Genomic DNA, 8,681 nt, shown 5'->3' with positions numbered 1-8,681 from the left:
TGGACTTAATGTTAGAAAATGCTGAGTTGAAAAGAAGAATTGAGGAGGTGACAAATGAAAATGCTGAGTTGAAAAGGAGAAATAAGGAGGTGACTGATGAAATGTGATGTTGTTAAAGAGACTGGTAGAAGTTAAATTGAGAATTCAAACCCTGGATCAGGAGGTTGAGAAGACCTCAGCTGCCCCAAAACAGGGGGAGAATGATGATATACCAACTAATGTGAATATTGAAGAAGCTGCAACAGTTGTTGAAACTGATGATGCTTTAAAGCGGATTATGAATGAGTATGATGATGGAGATGAAAGCAGTGTTGAAAGGAGGATTGATGATAATGAGTATGAAGGAGACATGTCTAAGGGTGCAGAACAAGAATATGATTATGTTGACAATATTGCAGATGTGCAAATCAATGAAGAAAAAGTTGAGGAAGTGAATGAAATTGAAAAAACGAATGTTGAAGAACAAGTTGATACAGAGGAAAGGATTGAAGAGATAAACACAAAAGAAAATGTGGCTATCACTGATGTGGCCACTGATATTCCTATTGACATAGCTACTGATGTCTTAACTGACATACAGATAGAAGTAGAGACTGAAGTGATGAATGATGAAGATACTGCTACTGAGGAGATTGTGCTCACCGAACCAGAAAATGATATACCTGAATGCTCCAAGACAGTAGAGTTTTATGAAGAGATGGATGAGCTAGAAAGAGATATTGACAATTTTCCACCAGAAAGTGAAGAAGATTTAAAGAAAAGGTTGGAAAAGGGAAAAGCCAAAGTTACAGAAGAAGAGCCTGTTAAGGCATATCCTGAAAAAGATGTGGCTTTTAAAGATAATGAAATTGCCAATGCTGAAGCCCTAAGAGAACAAGAGAACATCTTGAGAGAAACAAGAGACAGGGAGATATTGGCTCAATCTATGACTCCTGAAGAAATAGCAGAGCTAGAGATCTTGATCAAACAAGCCAAAACTGCAAAAGAAATATTTGATGATGTGGCTGATCAAGAGGTGATAGAGGAGTTGAATAAGATGAGCAGAGTTGAGGAAGCAGACAACTTTTTGGCTTTGGTGGTTAGTATGTTCCAACCACAGAGCCAACTTGAACCTGAATCTGAAGAAAGGCCTCAAAGGGAACCTGAGAGACCAACTGGTGAATCGGTTGAAGAAATGTTAGCTAATATCACCAGAATCAGGATGGAAAGAGAGAACAGATTTGAACAGGTATATACAAGAAAGAGAAAGTTTGATGAACAATAAAAGAATGATGAGAGGAAAACCAAGAAGGGGAGATGGGATGAAAATAACAAATGCTATGTTGAAACTCCTGATGATGATGGTGACAATGATGCGAGTCCCATAAGGGCAACTCCTTTGCAAACTTTAAGACAAGATGAACATGTTCAAGGAGTGCCAAATGTACCAATTTCTGAGAACCCACCTTCTGATGAACCATAGATTGATGAAATGAATGATCTATCTAAAGGTGAGGATGATTCTGAGGATTCTGATGATGATGACCCTGAGAATGATCAAGGAAAAGTTGGTGCAGCTGCTAATGTTATGTCCCCACAAGTTGAATTGACTGATGAACATAGGGCAAACATTGAGCTGAGTGTTTTGGAAGCCAAAAAGAAACATCCCTTGGTGATAAAATTGAGAAAATGTGGTATAAGCTTTGAGTCCTTGGCTGATCTTGATGATGATCAGTTGCAAAGCAGACTTGATAAGGAGAGGGATGAGTTTAAAAAGAAAATGGAACAAAAGAATAGAGATGCCCAGAAATACAAAGAATATCTCAGAAGGCACAACTATTCTGAAAAGGATCTGTCTCACTTTACTTTTGATAAACTCCAAGATCTCTATAACAGTGAAAGAGAGAAGGTGATTGAAAAATGTGTGAAAGAAAATGAAAAACTGGAAAAGATGGAGGAGTTGAAGAAAAAGTTTGGAGGCATGTGTGGATATTTATTGGAGAGAGGTATGAAGCCTGAGATTGTTGAGAATTTATCTAGAGAATCAGTGGTGGACCAATATAACAAGTTGAAAAGAAAAGAAAAATCAAAAAGGGTCCAAACTGAGAGTTCTAAGCAGGCTGAAGCAACAGATGAACCCAAAGCTAAGAGAAGAAGAATTCAAACTTTAAGGGAGAAGGCAAAAGAACAAGCCAAGTCAGTTGAAAACCCTACTCCTGAAGAAGTAAAACCTGAATCTGAGGATGAACAATTTCTCCCTTGGGAAAATGAAGAAATGATAAACATTCTGAGAAACATAATGATAAATCAAAGAGGGATGACTGAAGCAGACTTCAATGTCTTGGAAAAAGAGGATTTGAAGTACCTCTTTTATATACAAAAAGCTGAATGGGAAAAGGCCTTTAGGAGGGGTGAGAACCCAAGATACTATGCTGATGGTAGGTTTGTACCTGCTGGATTAGCAAGAATCCCTGGCATGGATAAGATGTTAAGAGAACTTAAAGCAGCTGGACATAATGTTGTTGAACTTGCTAACCTTCCTACTGAAATGGTAGAGGTTGTTTATGTAAAAGTTTTCAATTTGGGACCTCAAAAGCCCAAGGAGTCTATCCATTTCAGTGCTTGAGCAATATTCTTTGGCTCTATTTGGGATAGAAAGCCGGAGTAAAGACAAATGTTTGCAATTTATGAGTGACTTCTTGTAACTCTTTCATGCAAATCTCCAATGATATTTTCAGAAGGATGATTCTTTTCCACAAAAGAAGTTTGTTCAATCATATCAGTAGACACAGTTGTGTCAAGATTTGACACATTGAGTTCAGGTTCTTCAATGATCAAATCAGTTTCTGCATCATGAAACTATTGTGCTTCTTCATTATGTTGTCCTGAAGTAGATGCACCATTGTTTTCTATGTTCAATCTTTGAAATAGATCTTGAAATCTTGCTGTAGATGCAGATTCATCTTCATTTGATTGGTTGCTTGTGTTTCCCTCATTCTGAATTTGATCACATGGTGCATCTGGATTGTCTTGATTAATCCCAGTGTGATCATTTTCAGGAATGTGATTGTCATCATTACTTGAGGAGTTCTTCACAAACTTGTATTCCTTTTCTCTACTTGGAACCTTCTTCCATAATTCTTCCAAGTCCAATGGTTCCTTTTTCTTCTCTTCAATCACACTGGTCTTGTAGAATAAGTCATCAAAGTCTTCAGAATAAATTTTGAAAGATCTTATTAACTTTTCATGATCAAACAGCCATGCTGCACCATTGACTGTGTTGAATTTGTTCTCATTAAAAATGATGTCAGATGATTCTATAACACTCAAATGATCTTTCACATATACTCTATATGCTTTTGAGTGTGTAAAATATCCAACAAAGAAACAGTCTAGTGATTTTGTTTGAAACTTGTTCAAATAATCTCTAGTGTTCAGCAGAAAACATTTGCATCCAAAGGGCTTGAAAAACTTAATGTAAGGCTTTCTATTGTTGAAGATTTCATATGGAGTCTTGTTATGTCTTTTGTTTACAAGCACCCTGTTCTGAACATAACAAGCTGTATTTATAGCTTCAGCCCAAAAAGTGACAGGCAAATTTGCATCTGCTAACATGGTTCTGGCAGCTTCAATAAGTGTTCTATTTCTTCTTTCTGCAACACCATTATGTTCTGGAGTTCTAGGAGCTAAAAATTGTTGTAATATTCCTTTCTGTGTGCAAAATTCTTCCATAACTCCATTTTTGAACTCTGTGCCATTGTCACTTCTCATAATCTTGACTTTCTTATTCAACTTGTTCTCAATCATTGTGACACAACCTTTTATCAACTCTGCAGTCTTATCCTTGGTACTCAGGAAATAAACCCAAGTATATCTTGAATAGTCATCAATGATCACAAGGCAATATCTTTTCTTTCCTATACTTGGCACACTCACAGGACCAAAAAGATCCATGTGGAGCAATTTAAGTACTTGATCAATTGATTTGATGAGCTTTGGCTTATGAGTAGATTTGTGTTGTTTCCCTTTCTGACATGAACTACAATGATCTTCCAGTTTGAATTCTCTTGTAGGTAAACCAATCACATGCTCACCTTTCACAAGTCTGTTCATGTTCTTCAAGTTCACATGACACAGTTTCCTATGCCACAATTTTGACTCATTGTTAGTTGCTTTGGACACAAAGCATGCACCTCCTCTTGAAATAGCTTCTTTCATATTCAACTCATACAAGTTACCAATTCTGGGTGCCATCATCATAATCATTTCAGGTGGGATCACAAACTCAGGTTTTAATATGAAACAGTAAGAGTCATCAAAACTGACTTTGTATCCCTTATCACACATTTGTGATATACTCAACAAATTGTACTGAAGACCTTCAACATGAAATACATTATCAAATGAGACTTTCCCATTTGTTAAGATTTCTTTCCCCACTATCTTTCCACCATTTTCATCACTTCCAAATGCTACTGGACCTTCATATTTTTCTTCATAATTTACTAGTGACCTTTTGTCACAAGTCATGTGCCTAGAACAACCACTATCCATATACCATATGTCATTCAAAGGAGTGGACTGTTCCTGAGATGAAGATGCAGTTTCCTTTTCAATTATGGCCATAAATGCCACATTTGCTTTTTTGATATCATATGCAATGTCTTCTTCATAATTGCTCTAATCAAAGTTACCTTCATGTTGTGTAGTCACTGCCACATTTCCTTGATTTCTTGGTTGATTTTGGTTGGCTGGAACAGTGTTGTTTGGAACATTTTGAACAGTTTGAAGGTTCTGATTGTTGTTCATTTGAAAACCTTGATTCTGTTGCATATTCTGTTGATTGTTCATTTGAGGCTGAAAGTTGTTGAAGTTGGGATTGTAGTTGTTGTTGGGATTGAAGTTGTTGTTGAAGTTTTGATTATTGAAGTTTTGGTTGTTGTTCCTTTGCTGATTTTGCTGGTATTGCTGTTGACCTCTTTGCTGTTGATTCTGGAATTGATTCATCTGATAGTTCCTTGGCAGGTTGCATTCTCTTGCAAAATGTCCTGGCTGTTGGCAATTGTAACAAATTGCCTTTGACTTGTCAAATCCAATCCTTTCATTTGGACCAGAAACCAGAGATCTACCAGTTCTATTATACAACCTCTTACTTCTCAAAGCTAACATGGTAGCTTGCCACTTCAAATCCATGTCTTCCAAATCATCTGCATCAATCTGCTCTAAGTCATCTTGTACTACACTTGTGTGGATTAGGTTCTTTGCAAAAAATGCATTATATGACTCAGTAAACATAGACAGCAGTGCCTGTGTTTCACTGTTTTGACCATGTCCACTACCAGTTTGAGGAACATTTCCACTTGCCACAGAGGCAGAATCAGTATCATCAATCAGCTGCACATTGAATCTTTGCTGGTTTCCTTGATTACTTGTGCTACCACCAATGAAAGACTTAGGAGTATCAGCATTGTGCTCAACAGGTTCTTCAATGATAGGAATTTGCTGCTGATTCTTTGTAGACAGATTACCCATAGGTGCAATCAATGTATTTGAAACATTGAAGCAGGGTCTTTCCTCCCTTATCATCTCATTTTCTATCATTTCTATCTCAGTAGCTTGGAGAAAGCACACTACATCATCTACTTTTAGGTCATTGAAGTTGTGCTTTGTAAGGATGAACTTGCAGGCAGTATACCATTCTTTTGGCATAGAGTTGAGCAGTTTGGTATTAAGGTCAAAGTCAGTCATGACATAGTCTGTTGTTCTGAGCTCATTTACAATTCCCAGAAACCTTTAAAGAATTGATTTCAACCTCTCACCTTTTTTATACTTGAATCTTTCCAATTGCTGCTTCAATCTCTGCTTCTTGATGTTCTTGAGTTCAACATTTCCCTCAAACATCTCAAGTATTGCATTATACATTGCTTTGGCATTGGGATGATGTGCAACCTTGGTAAGTATTTCCCAAGACAGACCTAGCTTCAACATAGCTAAAACCTTGTCATCAACCTTTCTCATCCTTTCTCTCAAAGCAGCAGTTGCAGCTGTGTTTGCACCTTCTTCAACATCAGCTCGTGGACCATTCTTGATGGAATTCCACATATCAACATCATTATAGCATACGGTTGCTTCAAAGAGTACTTTCCACTTGGTAAAGTTTTCCTGTCCCTGTAATCTTGGTATCTTGTTAGTAGACACCTCTTGTTCCTCATATCCAGACATTTTGATAAATCAAAAATCAATTTCTTTGTAAAAATAGAGTTTCAAAATTATCAGATCTGAAAACCGATTGTTCAGATCTGATGTGTCTGATATGATTAGAGCAAGATTTATATATAAAGATTAAAACTTTAATTGAAATAAGGAAGAGAAAACACCAATAGATTGTAGATCTGGAAGAAAAACAAAGAACAGAACCGCTGACGTCACAAATCAATGGAACAGTGGTCTGCTTACGTCATTCTTCTTCAAATATTCAATCAGCAACAATCTTTCTAAAATTAGCAGCAATGGGCTCTGATACCACTTGTCGGGTCCCTCTAATCTTGGCTGGACCTTACTTAATCATGCCATAACTCACACAAGTTGATGTGTCGACAAGAGAGTTAATGACGGGTTGCTATATTTAGAAAGACGACCGTTTGTTAAAGACGGAATCAATAACAAACATACGGTTGCGATTAATAATCAAAGATGGAAAGCACAAAACAGGATTCACTCAAAAGATTTCCATTTATATAACGTTAATCATACAAAAGGATAATCGATTTAGGGTTTATAAGGAATCCTAGGACAGCCGTCACACAATATTCTCTCAATAAATGTGTCTGTCTTATCTGTATTGTGCCCCCTTTGGTGGCGTGCCCTAAACATTCTGTTTATAGGCCTGCCACCCTATGACAACTGTCATTCCTTCTAGAAACCCTAAACGTACATTCATATTCAAATTACATAATCATAAAATAAACTAAGTGTAAAACAAGTCTTCCGGGTAGGCTTTACAATATTCTTCATTCTCCGAGTACGCTGTGTACTCTGCCATCCTTTGGACTTGGTAACATAGAAGTGTACTCGGAATCAGTTTCCGGGTAAACTTTACTTGAAGAGTATTTTACCAAGTAAAATACTCACCGGGTAGACTTCAGACTTCTTGGCTTTGTCAAACTTTTCTCGACAAATCCTTACGAGCAACCTTGTTCTTCAATGGTCCTTTTCAGCTCTTTGCTATAAAATGACTTATTAGCAAAATGTACTCGGGAGTACAGTTCCTTGTTTGAGCTGAACCTTGCCCGATATTACTTATAGATATTCCTTTAAATCATTAAGCATACTTGGACCATACTTATTAATGAATACCTTGCCCGGTCTTCCAATCACTTGGCTTCTTGGACTTGGTTAACCAAACCTTACTCGGAAGAGTAGTATGATTGGCTCTGAAGAACAAACTTTCTTGATAAAGTGAACCTTGCTCGGATCATATCAAATTAGTGAACCTTACTCGGGAATACACTAATTTGCAAACCTTGCTCGGATTCCCACTAAGAAGACTACTAAGAAGAAAACCTTGCCCGATAGACAAAATTTCGTACCCGGCTAAGTAAAAGCTTGCTCGGAGTTCCAAGGTGTGCCCGGATCCATTACTTTGCGAATTCTGAGTAGGTTGAGGAGATTCCAATATTCCATACATCTCATTTTGGTCAAATCTTTGACTCAACAGAAATTAAATTTTTCGACCCCAGCCAGGGGCTCTGCCCCTTGGACCCTGCTAGGGGCTGCCGCCCCTAGACCCCGCTGCCAGGGGCACTGCCCCCGGACCCCTGTCCGTTGTAGGTTATATAAAGATAGAAATATGATGTGAGTAGCAATAGTAAATTGATACATGTAAATATTATACAGTTAGCCGTGCACAGTTCAAGAAAGGAATAACTATAAACGGTGAACGCAACCGCATTCAGGTGAATTTCTAGCCCCATTTCCTTGTTATGTTTTCAGGGCTGTGTGCATACTCGATGTGATAGTTAATACATTTACTTTAACTGGTAAGTGTATGCCTTGTATGGTTTATATGTTATGTACGTATATCTTAATTGTGAATGAAAGCTTGTCGGTACGTGAACGATCTTCGGATATTGCACGTATTGACAAGGGAGGTATGTGTATGATAGATGAATGTGTATGATAGATGTATGTACAATATGTGAATATGTACGAATGATCAAAGAAAGTATATATATGTTATGGGTATGTAAAGACAGTATGCACGAAGATGAAGAAAGAGGGATCAGACCCTAATAATATCTGAGATAGAGAAGTAAAAAGGGATCAGACCCAAATAATATCTGAGATAGACAAGAAATGGATCAGACCCTAATAATATCTGAGATAGACAAATGAAAGAGGGATCAGACACTAATAATATCTGAGATAGAAAAGGAAGGGATCGGACCCTAATAATACCCGAGATAGAAAAGGACAGTAATTTATATAGTATGAAAGTAATAAAGTATGAACGTATACATGAACTTATGTAATGAAAGTGAAATAGTAAAGTAATTATTATGTGTCTTCGGATGCATAATTGAAGGTAAGTGTATGTATGGAATAATGTGTGATTAACTAGAACTCACTCAGCGTAGCTGACTTTTAGTATGCACGCAGGTTAACAGATTGAGGCAGCTGGTTTAAGATGGACACATGGCAGG

Source organism: Bidens hawaiensis, unplaced genomic scaffold (assembly GCF_021521415.1).
Source record: "Bidens hawaiensis isolate Kalapana, Puna unplaced genomic scaffold, B.hawaiensis_p1.1 tig00003219_1, whole genome shotgun sequence".
Classification (NCBI taxonomy): domain Eukaryota; kingdom Viridiplantae; phylum Streptophyta; class Magnoliopsida; order Asterales; family Asteraceae; genus Bidens; species Bidens hawaiensis.
This window is presented reverse-complemented; position numbering follows the sequence as displayed.